General features: G+C 47.6%; 3 non-coding genes and 7 pseudogenes across 3 annotated transcripts; all 10 read left to right on the top strand.

The window, feature by feature from the left end:
- The first annotated feature begins 643 nt into the window (after window positions 1-643).
- LOC116683052 (uncharacterized) lies at window positions 644-9619 on the top strand (annotated as a pseudogene).
- On the top strand, window positions 1513-1688 carry LOC116683059 (uncharacterized; annotated as a pseudogene).
- LOC116683056 (U5 spliceosomal RNA) lies at window positions 2057-2173 on the top strand. Its single transcript, XR_004330519.1, has one exon. It is a non-coding gene; the product is annotated as a U5 spliceosomal RNA (small nuclear RNA).
- LOC116683054 (uncharacterized) lies at window positions 2412-2614 on the top strand (annotated as a pseudogene).
- LOC116683053 (uncharacterized) lies at window positions 5751-5927 on the top strand (annotated as a pseudogene).
- Window positions 6295-6411, top strand: LOC116683055 (U5 spliceosomal RNA). The gene has a single exon (XR_004330518.1). It is a non-coding gene; the product is annotated as a U5 spliceosomal RNA (small nuclear RNA).
- Window positions 6650-6852, top strand: LOC116683062 (uncharacterized; annotated as a pseudogene).
- Window positions 9620-9987: 368 nt separating the features above from the next.
- Window positions 9988-10163, top strand: LOC116683058 (uncharacterized; annotated as a pseudogene).
- A 368-nt stretch (window positions 10164-10531) lies between these two features.
- Window positions 10532-10647, top strand: LOC116683057 (U5 spliceosomal RNA). The gene has a single exon (XR_004330520.1). It is a non-coding gene; the product is annotated as a U5 spliceosomal RNA (small nuclear RNA).
- A 238-nt stretch (window positions 10648-10885) lies between these two features.
- Window positions 10886-11087, top strand: LOC116683061 (uncharacterized; annotated as a pseudogene).
- The last annotated feature ends 2802 nt before the right edge of the window (window positions 11088-13889 follow it).

The following is a 13889-nucleotide window of genomic DNA, read 5'->3' as shown; positions in this document are numbered from 1 at the left end:
CTTAGAGGACTGACTTTAGAAGAAAGGTTTTAATCATTAAAGCAGTGATTTTACCTTTGCTTTTACTAATCCAGTTCTGTTTTATCCCGCCTAGAGAACGATTTTAGACCTGGAACGCGCCATCTTTATTTCTTGTGGGGTCCAAGGGGAAGAGACTGAAACGAAGCGTGATGAAGAAGCAAAGGAGGAAGGAGGAAAAGGAGTGCCTGACCTGTACTTGTTTTTAGGGAGCAGATACACCGCCCTGCACATTTTATCCGCCACAGCCCCATCCAGTAACCCCAAGACCGCAGCGATGACAAGGTTCTGGATGGGGTCGTCTCAGGAAAATCAAGATTTTACCCACAGACCTCAGAGTTCCAGTGTCTTTTTAACCTGCCACCAGCTTACGCTTTTATCCAGTCATTTTTAAGGCATTTTAACCTTGAGCAGGAGGAGTTGCAGGTTTTAACTACTCACCGCTCTCTCATTTCTGTTGTGCAGGAGCGGGAACCAGTGAGTCCAGTGCGCGGGCTCGCATTGGGCGAGCCCTCAACAGTTTGGGCGCAACGTAACCCATCCCGCTCTTCCAAACAGACTCCGGGACCTGTCATGGATGGTGCTCACGAGATCCTCCCGTCAGGTCCGTAATGCACTCCGGGGCATGTCGGCGCACGCAACTTGCCCCCGACCAGGTTGTGGCGCGCCTGAGTCGGTGAGGCACCTGCTCTGGGAGTGCAGCGCTGCCGTAGAACAGTGGGCAATGGCCGGCTCCTTGCAATTCCCGTACTTGCCAGCAAGGGAGGTCCTTACACCACAGCTGGTGCTGTACGGGGTGAGCCAAGGAAAACAGATACCAGCACGAACATTTGCCAAACAGTGGCTCACCCTAGCCGCCATCAAAGATGCCATATGGACCTCCAGAAACTTGCTGGTAAGGAAGCACATGCAGATCCCCCCCGAGGCTGTGATCCGGATGCCGCAGCGACGGTCCGAATGGCCGGAGCTGCAGGCGGCGGGCCTAGGACACAGCCTCAAAGAAGAATCGCCTCTGTGCCCATTCGGACGAAGGAGCCGGAGCCACACAGTACAAGTTCAAAGCAGCGGCGGCCTGACCCTCGGGTGAGGTCGGTGGGAAGGAGCTACAGGGTGAGGTCTCCTCTGAGCACCTCGACAGGATCCCGAGAGACCAAATCTGTTTGGGGGAGCGAAATGAGTTCCCACTTGGTAGGGACTCACCCCACTCCTGCACAACAGTGGACTTTTTATTCATAACATATGCGCTCCCTGCTGAGGACATTTTAACATGGACACTCATTTACATTGAAAACCTTTTATACCTTTTAATCTATGACAATGTTATCTGTAATGCATTTTTAAAGCAATTGTTTTGGATGTTTTATGGATTATGTATAACGCATCTCTTGGACGGTTGTTTTAGATGTCCTATGGATTATTTATTTGACTTGTTTGTATTTTAAAAGGTAACTTTGATGTGACATGTTAAATGGCAAAAGTATGAAATGAGTGTCAATAAATTCTTTTCAAAAGAAAAAATCTGTTCTTATCAGTTAATATCTGATATGTCCTCTATCAGGGGACAACATATTAAATGGATTTTTAGCAATGGGAGTTGAAAAAGGGGCTTGCTCCATTCACTCCACGCATCGACCCGGTATTGCAGCGTCGCTGGGAACGGTGCACCCATCTTCTGTCTTGTGGAAAAACAATTGACGATGCACGTGGAGCTGCCCGTTGCTCAAACTGTCAATGGACCTGAAGAGACATGGCTGGCAGATTTTACCGTCAGAAGTTGTCGCAAAACCTGAATGACCTCGTTGGGTTCCTGGTATCAAAACGTTGTTATAATACTTGGCAAGATAAAGCCATACAAAAGTGTAGCAAGATTTGCACTATTTATTGGCGGAAAAACAGCAAGGACAAAATATTGGCCCTGTGACAGTGTGGGAATAGGCCAGGCCTTGGATTTGGAAAGCGGCACACCAAGTGAGAATCACCGCGAGGGTTGGGACTGGGAAGACTGGGCATTTCGGCTGCTCTCGAGAGTGGGCTGCACTTACTCTGGTTTCTCTTCATAACGCACAAGCCTTTCGCCTTTTACTAAAGACTTCCGTGGAGAGGAACGCCTGTGAGTTGAAATTATTTTTGGTGGGCTTTGCTGTTTGGTTAAGCCTTTTGTACTTGTAAAAAACAAATGCGCTCTCCATAAGGAAACTCAGATTCTTAAACGCAGCTAAAACGTGACAGCATGGGAACATTGCAGGTTGGCAGAAGCTTGACCACTTGGGAAAACCAAAATTGCTTGGACGGGGGTGCCAAGTAGCAGCTGTTATGTCCTTTTAAAATTACTGGACCGTGAGAACTGAGAACCGTCCGGGGAGGTCGCATCGGACAGCAAAGAGGTGGTGGTCATCGCTTCTCGGCCTTTTGGCTAAGATCAAGTGTAGTATCTGTTCTTATCAGTGTGACGGCACCCAAGCCTCTCGCATAGACTACATTTTATCACGTGACTGCCCACCAACCGATGCTAGATTAGTACCTGTTTTCTTTTCCGATCACGCAATGCTTTCCTGCACCCTTTCACTCTCTTCCGGTGTGACGGCAGGAAGCGGTCTGTGGAAGCTCAATGCTCCCTGTTAGAAGACAGGGAGCTAGATAGGCAGTACAGGGAGCAATACAAAGAATGGCAGACCCTTCAAGACTTTTACGATACACGCGCACAGTGGTGGGAAATGGTGAAGGGGAAGACTAAGACTTTTACAGACAGGCAGGTAAGAGGAAAAAAGATAGGGACAACAGACGCATGATGGGACTGCAGAAACGACTTCAGAGGTATTTTAAATTAATCCAACAGGGAATGGATTTTAATGAGGAAATAAACAAATTAAAACAGAGATGTCGGTTTTAGCAGAAATTAAAAGCAAAGTGTCATACTAAGAAGCAAGGAGAGGGAAATAGAGGAAGGAGAGAAGTGCACAAGATATTTTTTTAAGAAAATCATAAATAAAGGGGGGGGCATGTTAAGACTTAAAAAAGAAAACGGGTGCATAGCTAACACAACAGAGGAAATTAAAGAAACTGTCGAAGACTTTTACCGTGAACTGTACACGGAAAAAGCAGTTAATAAAGACACCATGACCGAAGTTTTAAAATCAATTGAACAAGCAAAAAATGACAATGTGCTCTTAACTCAAGATTTTACCATGATTGAACTAAACAACTGTGTAAAAACTTTTAAGAAAGGGAAGTCACCAGGAGAAGACGGGCTTCCCTTGGAATTTTACTTGACATTTTGGGACATTTTAGCACCAGACTTGCTTGTTGTTTTTATGGATTTTGAACAACTGGACCGACTTCCTGACAGTTTTAGAGTAGGGATAGTGACGCTTTTACATAAAGACAGAGACAAGACAGACTTGAAAAACTGGAGACCCATCACACTTTTAAATGTCGACTGTAAACTTTTTAGCAAATTATTAGCTTCACGTATGTCCCTGTTTTTAGGAGAGCTGATTCACCCGGATCAAGCCTGTGCCGTCCCGGGGAGGAAGATCACCGACAGCCTCGTACTGATCCGAGACACCATCTGTTATGCGAGAGACAGAAACATTCGGCTAGTAGTCCTGAATTTAGATTTTGAGAAAGCCTTTGATCGGGTCTCGCACCAGTACCTCTTTCAGGTACTGCAAAAAATGGGGTTCACAAGAAGGTTTATAGCCTGGGTGGGACTGCTGTACCGGGGGATCAACAGCAAATTCATTGTTAACGGGCATCTGACAGCAGCAGTGGATATAAACTGCGGTGTCCGTCAGGGTTGTCCGTTATCTGCCCTCCTTTACGTCCTCTCAATAGAACCGATGGCACAGATCTTGAGAAGGGACCAACGAATCCATGGGGTAAGAGTCCCAGGGAGCGGGGGACTCGAGACAAAATGCATTTTATATATGGACGACATCAACATTTTATGCACTGACCTTTTATCTGTCAACAGGACGCTGGACTTGACTGACTGGTTCGGACAGGCCTCTGGGTCGAAGCTCAACCGAAGCAAGACCCAAGCCCAATTTTATGGACCATGGAAGGCGACTGAGACGACAGGACTCCCCCTGACTGTGACCCGGACCGACCAAAAAATACTTGGGATCAAGTTTGATAGGGAGGGGGAAGGGAAAACAAATTGGGCAGACAAGGTAGGGAAAGTCAGACAGAGACTAGGATACTGGACACTTAGAGGACTGACTTTAGAAGGAAAGGTTTTAATCATTAAAGCAGTGATTTTACCTTTGCTTTTACTAATCAGTTCTGTTTTTATCCCGCCTAGGAGAACGATTTTAGACCTGGAACGAGCCATCTTTTATTTCTTGTGGGGCTCCAAGTGGGAAAGACTGAAACGAAGCGTGATGAAGAAGCCAAAGGAGGAAGGAGGAAAAGGAGTGCCTGACCTGTACTTGTTTTTAGGGAGCAGATACACCGCCCTGCACATTTTATCCGCCACAGCCCCATCCAGTAACCCCAAGACCGCAGCGATGACAAGGTTCTGGATGGGGTCGTACCTCAGGAAAATCAAGATTTTACCCACAGACCTCAGAGTTCCAGTGTCTTTTAACCTGCCACCAGCTTACGCTTTTATCCAGTCATTTTTAAGGCATTTTAACCTTGAGCAGGAGGAGTTGCAGGTTTTAACTACTCACCGCTCTCTCATTTCTGTTGTGCAGGAGCGGGAACCAGTGAGTCCAGTGCGCGGGCTCGCATTGGGCGAGCCCTCAACAGTTTGGCGCAACGTAAACCATCCCGCTCTTCCAAACAGACTCCGGGACCTGTCATGGATGGTGGCTCACGAGATCCTCCCGGTCAGGTCCGTAATGCACTCCCGGGGCATGTCGGCGCACGCAACTTGCCCCCGACCAGGTTGTGGCGCGCCTGAGTCGGTGAGGCACCTGCTCTGGGAGTGCAGCGCTGCCGTAGAACAGTGGGCAATGGCCGGCTCCTTGCAATTCCCGTACTTGCCAGCAAGGGAGGTCCTTACACCACAGCTGGTGCTGTACGGGGTGAGCCAAGGAAAACAGATACCAGCACGAACATTTGCCAAACAGTGGCTCACCCTAGCCGCCATCAAAGATGCCATATGGACCTCCAGAAACTTGCTGGTAAGGAAGCACATGCAGATCCCCCCCGAGGCTGTGATCCGGATGGCCGCAGCGACGGTCCGAATGGCCGGAGCTGCAGGCGGCGGGCCTAGGACACAGCCTCAAAGAAGAATCGCCTCTGTGCCCATTCGGACGAAGGAGCCGGAGCCACACAGTACAAGTTCAAAGCAGCGGCGGCCTGACCCTCCGGGTGAGGTCGGTGGGAAGGAGCTACAGGGTGAGGGTCTCCTCTGAGCACCTCGACAGGATCCCGAGAGACCAAATCTGTTTGGGGGAGCGAAATGAGTTCCCACTTGGTAGGGACTCACCCCACTCCTGCACAACAGTGGACTTTTTATTCATAACATATGCGCTCCCTGCTGAGGACATTTTAACATGGACACTCATTTACATTGAAAACCTTTTATACCTTTTAATCTATGACAATGTTATCTGTAATGCATTTTTAAAGCAATTGTTTTGGATGTTTTATGGATTATGTATAACGCATCTCTTGGGACGGTTGTTTTAGATGTCCTATGGATTATTTATTTGACTTGTTTGTATTTTAAAAGGTAACTTTGATGTGACATGTTAAATGGCAAAAGTATGAAATGAGTGTCAATAAATTCTTTTCAAAAGAAAAAATCTGTTCTTATCAGTTTAATATCTGATATGTCCTCTATCAGGGGACAACATATTAAATGGATTTTTAGCAATGGGAGTTGAAAAAGGGGCTTGCTCCATTCACTCCACGCATCGACCCGGTATTGCAGCGTCGCTGGGAACGGTGCACCCATCTTCTGTCTTGTGGAAAAACAATTGACGATGCACGTGGAGCTGCCCGTTGCTCAAACTGTCAATGGACCTGAAGAGACATGGCTGGCAGATTTTACCGTCAGAAGTTGTCGCAAAACCTGAATGACCTCGTTGGGTTCCTGGTATCAAAACGTTGTTATAATACTTGGCAAGATAAAGCCATACAAAAGTGTAGCAAGATTTGCACTATTTATTGGCGGAAAAACAGCAAGGACAAAATATGGCCCTGTGACAGTGTGGGAATAGGCCAGGCCTTGGATTTGGAAAGCGGCACACCAAGTGAGAATCACCGCGAGGGTTGGGACTGGGAAGACTGGGCATTTCGGCTGCTCTCGAGAGTGGGCTGCACTTACTCTGGTTTCTCTTCATAACGCACAAGCCTTTCGCCTTTTACTAAAGACTTCCGTGGAGAGGAACGCCTGTGAGTTGAAATTATTTTTGGTGGGCTTTGCTGTTTGGTTAAGCCTTTTGTACTTGTAAAAAACAAATGCGCTCTCCATAAGGAAACTCAGATTCTTAAACGCAGCTAAAACGTGACAGCATGGGAACATTGCAGGTTGGCAGAAGCTTGACCACTTGGGAAAACCAAAATTGCTTGGACGGGGGTGCCAAGTAGCAGCTGTTATGTCCTTTTAAAATTACTGGACCGTGAGAACTGAGAACCGTCCGGGGAGGTCGCATCGGACAGCAAAGAGGTGGTGGTCATCGCTTCTCGGCCTTTTGGCTAAGATCAAGTGTAGTATCTGTTCTTATCAGTGTGACGGCACCCAAGCCTCTCGCATAGACTACATTTTATCACGTGACTGCCCACCAACCGATGCTAGATTAGTACCTGTTTTCTTTTCCGATCACGCAATGCTTTCCTGCACCCTTTCACTCTCTTCCGGTGTGACGGCAGGAAGCGGTCTGTGGAAGCTCAATTGCTCCCTGTTAGAAGACAGGGAGCTAGATAGGCAGTACAGGGAGCAATACAAAGAATGGCAGACCCTTCAAGACTTTTACGATACACGCGCACAGTGGTGGGAAATGGTGAAGGGGAAGACTAAGACTTTTTACAGACAGGCAGGTAAGAGGAAAAAAGATAGGGACAACAGACGCATGATGGGACTGCAGAAACGACTTCAGAGGTATTTTAAATTAATCCAACAGGGAATGGATTTTAATGAGGAAATAAACAAATTAAAACAGAGATGTCGGTTTTAGCAGAAATTAAAAGCAAAGGTGTCATACTAAGAAGCAAGGAGAGGGAAATAGAGGAAGGAGAGAAGTGCACAAGATATTTTTTTAAGAAAATCATAAATAAAGGGGGGGGCATGTTAAGACTTAAAAAGAAAACGGGTGCATAGCTAACACAACAGAGGAAATTAAAGAAACTGTCGAAGACTTTTACCGTGAACTGTACACGGAAAAAGCAGTTAATAAAGACACCATGACCGAAGTTTTAAAATCAATTGAACAAGCAAAAAATGACAATGTGCTCTTAACTCAAGATTTTACCATGATTGAACTAAACAACTGTGTAAAAACTTTTAAGAAAGGGAAGTCACCAGGAGAAGACGGGCTTCCCTTGGAATTTTACTTGACATTTTGGGACATTTTAGCACCAGACTTGCTTGTTGTTTTTATGGATTTTGAACAACTGGACCGACTTCCTGACAGTTTTAGAGTAGGGATAGTGACGCTTTTACATAAAGACAGAGACAAGACAGACTTGAAAAACTGGAGACCCATCACACTTTTAAATGTCGACTGTAAACTTTTTAGCAAATTATTAGCTTCACGTATGTCCCTGTTTTTAGGAGAGCTGATTCACCCGGATCAAGCCTGTGCCGTCCCGGGGAGGAAGATCACCGACAGCCTCGTACTGATCCGAGACACCATCTGTTATGCGAGAGACAGAAACATTCGGCTAGTAGTCCTGAATTTAGATTTTGAGAAAGCCTTTGATCGGGTCTCGCACCAGTACCTCTTTCAGGTACTGCAAAAAATGGGGTTCACAAGAAGGTTTATAGCCTGGGTGGGACTGCTGTACCGGGGGATCAACAGCAAATTCATTGTTAACGGGCATCTGACAGCAGCAGTGGATATAAACTGCGGTGTCCGTCAGGGTTGTCCGTTATCTGCCCTCCTTTACGTCCTCTCAATAGAACCGATGGCACAGATCTTGAGAAGGGACCAACGAATCCATGGGGTAAGAGTCCCAGGGAGCGGGGGACTCGAGACAAAATGCATTTTATATATGGACGACATCAACATTTTATGCACTGACCTTTTATCTGTCAACAGGACGCTGGACTTGACTGACTGGTTCGGACAGGCCTCTGGGTCGAAGCTCAACCGAAGCAAGACCCAAGCCCATTTTATGGACCATGGAAGGCGACTGAGACGACAGGACTCCCCCTGACTGTGACCCGGACCGACCAAAAAATACTTGGGATCAAGTTTGATAGGGAGGGGGAAGGGAAAACAAATTGGGCAGACAAGGTAGGGAAAGTCAGACAGAGACTAGGATACTGGACACTTAGAGGACTGACTTTAGAAGGAAAGGTTTTAATCATTAAAGCAGTGATTTTACCTTTGCTTTTACTAATCAGTTCTGTTTTTATCCCGCCTAGGAGAACGATTTTAGACCTGGAACGAGCCATCTTTTATTTCTTGTGGGGCTCCAAGTGGGAAAGACTGAAACGAAGCGTGATGAAGAAGCCAAAGGAGGAAGGAGGAAAAGGAGTGCCTGACCTGTACTTGTTTTTAGGGAGCAGATACACCGCCCTGCACATTTTATCCGCCACAGCCCCATCCAGTAACCCCAAGACCGCAGCGATGACAAGGTTCTGGATGGGGTCGTACCTCAGGAAAATCAAGATTTTACCCACAGACCTCAGAGTTCCAGTGTCTTTTAACCTGCCACCAGCTTACGCTTTTATCCAGTCATTTTAAGGCATTTTAACCTTGAGCAGGAGGAGTTGCAGGTTTTAACTACTCACCGCTCTCTCATTTCTGTTGTGCAGGAGCGGGAACCAGTGAGTCCAGTGCGCGGGCTCGCATTGGGCGAGCCCTCAACAGTTTGGCGCAACGTAAACCATCCCGCTCTTCCAAACAGACTCCGGGACCTGTCATGGATGGTGGCTCACGAGATCCTCCCGGTCAGGTCCGTAATGCACTCCCGGGGCATGTCGGCGCACGCAACTTGCCCCCGACCAGGTTGTGGCGCGCCTGAGTCGGTGAGGCACCTGCTCTGGGAGTGCAGCGCTGCCGTAGAACAGTGGGCAATGGCCGGCTCCTTGCAATTCCCGTACTTGCCAGCAAGGGAGGTCCTTACACCACAGCTGGTGCTGTACGGGGTGAGCCAAGGAAAACAGATACCAGCACGAACATTTGCCAAACAGTGGCTCACCCTAGCCGCCATCAAAGATGCCATATGGACCTCCAGAAACTTGCTGGTAAGGAAGCACATGCAGATCCCCCCCGAGGCTGTGATCCGGATGGCCGCAGCGACGGTCCGAATGGCCGGAGCTGCAGGCGGCGGGCCTAGGACACAGCCTCAAAGAAGAATCGCCTCTGTGCCCATTCGGACGAAGGAGCCGGAGCCACACAGTACAAGTTCAAAGCAGCGGCGGCCTGACCCTCCGGGTGAGGTCGGTGGGAAGGAGCTACAGGGTGAGGGTCTCCTCTGAGCACCTCGACAGGATCCCGAGAGACCAAATCTGTTTGGGGGAGCGAAATGAGTTCCCACTTGGTAGGGACTCACCCCACTCCTGCACAACAGTGGACTTTTTATTCATAACATATGCGCTCCCTGCTGAGGACATTTTAACATGGACACTCATTTACATTGAAAACCTTTTATACCTTTTAATCTATGACAATGTTATCTGTAATGCATTTTTAAAGCAATTGTTTTGGATGTTTTATGGATTATGTATAACGCATCTCTTGGACGGTTGTTTTAGATGTCCTATGGATTATTTATTTGACTTGTTTGTATTTTAAAAGGTAACTTTGATGTGACATGTTAAATGGCAAAAGTATGAAATGAGTGTCAATAAATTCTTTTCAAAAGAAAAAATCTGTTCTTATCAGTTTAATATCTGATATGTCCTCTATCAGGGGACAACATATTAAATGGATTTTTAGCAAGGGAGTTGAAAAAGGGGCTTGCTCCATTCACTCCACGCATCGACCCGGTATTGCAGCGTCGCTGGGAACGGTGCACCCATCTTCTGTCTTGTGGAAAAACAATTGACGATGCACGTGGAGCTGCCCGTTGCTCAAACTGTCAATGGACCTGAAGAGACATGGCTGGCAGATTTTACCGTCAGAAGTTGTCGCAAAACCTGAATGACCTCGTTGGGTTCCTGGTATCAAAACGTTGTTATAATACTTGGCAAGATAAAGCCATACAAAAGTGTAGCAAGATTTGCACTATTTATTGGCGGAAAAACAGCAAGGACAAAATATTGGCCCTGTGACAGTGTGGGAATAGGCCAGGCCTTGGATTTGGAAAGCGGCACACCAAGTGAGAATCACCGCGAGGGTTGGGACTGGGAAGACTGGGCATTTCGGCTGCTCTCGAGAGTGGGCTGCACTTACTCTGGTTTCTCTTCATAACGCACAAGCCTTTCGCCTTTACTAAAGACTTCCGTGGAGAGGAACGCCTGTGAGTTGAAATTATTTTTGGTGGGCTTTGCTGTTTGGTTAAGCCTTTTGTACTTGTAAAAAACAAATGCGCTCTCCATAAGGAAACTCAGATTCTTAAACGCAGCTAAAACGTGACAGCATGGGAACATTGCAGGTTGGCAGAAGCTTGACCACTTGGGAAAACCAAAATTGCTTGGACGGGGGTGCCAAGTAGCAGCTGTTATGTCCTTTTAAAATTACTGGACCGTGAGAACTGAGAACCGTCCGGGGAGGTCGCATCGGACAGCAAAGAGGTGGTGGTCATCGCTTCTCGGCCTTTTGGCTAAGATCAAGTGTAGTATCTGTTCTTATCAGTGTGACGGCACCCAAGCCTCTCGCATAGACTACATTTTATCACGTGACTGCCCACCAACCGATGCTAGATTAGTACCTTTTTCTTTTCCGATCACGCAATGCTTTCCTGCACCCTTTCACTCTCTTCCGGTGTGACGGCAGGAAGCGGTCTGTGGAAGCTCAATGCTCCCTGTTAGAAGACAGGGAGCTAGATAGGCAGTACAGGGAGCAATACAAAGAATGGCAGACCCTTCAAGACTTTTACGATACACGCGCACAGTGGTGGGAAATGGTGAAGGGGAAGACTAAGACTTTTTACAGACAGGCAGTAAGAGGAAAAAAGATAGGGACAACAGACGCATGAGGGACTGCAGAAACGACTTCAGAGGTATTTTAATTAATCCAACAGGAATGGATTTTAATGAGGAAATAAACAAATTAAAACAGAGATGTCGGTTTTAGCAGAAATTAAAAGCAAAGGTGTCATACTAAGAAGCAAGGAGAGGAAATAGAGGAAGGAGAGAAGTGCACAAGATATTTTTTTAAGAAAATCATAAATAAAGGGGGGGCATGTTAAGACTTAAAAAAGAAAACGGGTGCATAGCTAACACAACAGAGGAAATTAAAGAAACTGTCGAAGACTTTTACCGTGAACTGTACACGGAAAAAGCAGTTAATAAAGACACCATGACCGAAGTTTTAAAATCAATTGAACAAGCAAAAAATGACAATGTGCTCTTAACTCAAGATTTTACCATGATTGAAAAAACAACTGTGTAAAAACTTTTAAGAAAGGGAAGTCACCAGGAGAAGACGGGCTTCCCTTGGAATTTTACTTGACATTTTGGGACATTTTAGCACCAGACTTGCTTGTTGTTTTTATGGATTGAACAACTGGACCGACTTCCTGACAGTTTTAGAGTAGGGATAGTGACGCTTTACATAAAGACAGAGACAAGACAGACTTGAAAACTGGAGACCCATCACACTTTTAAATGTCGACTGTAAACTTTTTAGCAAATTATTAGCTTCACGTATGTCCCTGTTTTTAGGAGAGCTGATTCACCGGATCAAGCCGTGCCGTCCCGGGGAGGAAGATCACCGACAGCCTCGTACGATCCGAGACACATCTGTTATGCGAGAGACAGAAACATTCGGCTAGTAGTCCTGAATTTAGATTGAGAAAGGCCTTGATCGGGTCTCGCACAGTACCTCTTCAGGTACTGCAAAAATGGGGTTCACAAGAAGGTTTATAGCCTGGGTGGGACTGCTGTACCGGGGGATCAACAGCAAATTCATTGTTAACGGGCATCTGACAGCAGCAGTGGATATAAACTGCGGTGTCCGTCAGGGTTGTCCGTATCTGCCTCCTTTACGTCCTCTCAATAGAACCGATGGCACAGATCTTGAGAAGGGACAACGAATCCATGGGGTAAGAGTCCCGGGAGCGGGGGACTCGAGACAAAATGCATTTTATATATGGACGACATCAACATTTATGCACTGACCTTTTATCTGTCAACAGGACGCTGGACTTGACTGACTGGTTCGGACAGGCTCTGGGTCGAAGCTCAACCGAAGCAAGACCCAAGCCCAATTATGGACCATGGAAGGCGACTGAGACGACAGGACTCCCCTGACTGTGACCCGGACCGACCAAAAAATACTTGGGATCAAGTTTGATAGGGAGGGGGGGGAAAACAAATGGGCAGACAAGGTAGGGAAAGTCAGACAGAGACTAGGATACTGGACACTTAGAGGACTGACTTTAGAAGGAAAGGTTTAATCATTAAAGCAGTGATTTTACCTTTGCTTTTACTAATCAGTTCTGTTTTTATCCCGCCTAGGAGAACGATTTAGACCGGAACGAGCCATTTATTTCTGTGGGGCTCCAAGTGGGAAGACTGAAACGAAGCGTGATGAGAAGCCAAAGGAGGAAGGAGGAAAAGGAGTGCCTGACCTGTACTTGTTTTAGGGAGCAGATACACCGCCCTGCACATTTATCCGCCACAGCCCCATCCAGTAACCCCAAGACCGCAGCGATGACAAGGTTCTGGAGGGGTCGTACCTCAGGAAAATCAAGATTTTACCCACAGACCTCAGAGTTCCAGTGTCTTTAACCTGCCACCAGCTTACGCTTTATCCAGTCATTTTAAGGCATTTAACCTTGAGCAGGAGGAGTTGCAGGTTTAACTACTCACCGCTCTCTCATCTGTTGTGCAGGAGCGGGAACAGTGGAGTCCAGTGCGCGGGCTCGCATTGGGCGAGCCCTCAACAGTTTGGCGCAAACGTAAACCATCCCGCTCTTCAAACAGACTCCGGGACCTGTCATGGATGGTGGCTCACGAGATCCTCCCGGTCAGGTCCGTAATGCACTCCGGGGCATGTCGGCGCACGCAACTTGCCCCCGACCAGGTTGTGGCGCGCCTGAGTCGGTGAGGCACCTGCTCTGGGAGTGCAGCGCTGCCGTAGAAACAGTGGGCAATGGCCGGCTCCTTGCAATTCCCGTACTTGCCAGCAGGGAGGGGTCCTTACACCACAGCTGGTGCTGTACGGGGTGAGCCAAGGAAAACAGATACCAGCACGAACATTGCCAAACAGTGGCTCACCCTAGCCGCCATCAAAGATGCCATATGGAACCCAGAAACTTGCTGGTAAGGAAGCACATGCAGATCCCCCCCGAGGCTGTGATCCGGATGGCCGCAGCGACGGTCGAAGCCGGAGCTGCAGGCGGCGGGCCTAGGACACAGCCTCAAAGAAGAATCGCCTCTGTGCCCATTCGGACGAAGGAGCCGGAGCCACACAGTACAAGTTCAAAGCAGCGGCGGCCTCCCTCGGGTGAGGTCGGTGGGAAGGAGCTACAGGGGAGGGTCTCCCTGAGCACCTCGACAGGATCCGAGAGACCAAACTGTTTGGGGGAGCGGAATGAGTTCCCACTTGGTAGGGACTCACCCCACCCTGCACAACAGTGGA

The sequence above is a fragment of the Etheostoma spectabile genome, unplaced genomic scaffold (assembly GCF_008692095.1).
Source record: "Etheostoma spectabile isolate EspeVRDwgs_2016 unplaced genomic scaffold, UIUC_Espe_1.0 scaffold00018870, whole genome shotgun sequence".
Lineage (NCBI taxonomy): Eukaryota > Metazoa > Chordata > Actinopteri > Perciformes > Percidae > Etheostoma > Etheostoma spectabile.
The sequence above is the reverse complement of the archived record's forward strand: the minus strand, read 5'-3'. Positions and strand labels throughout refer to the sequence as shown.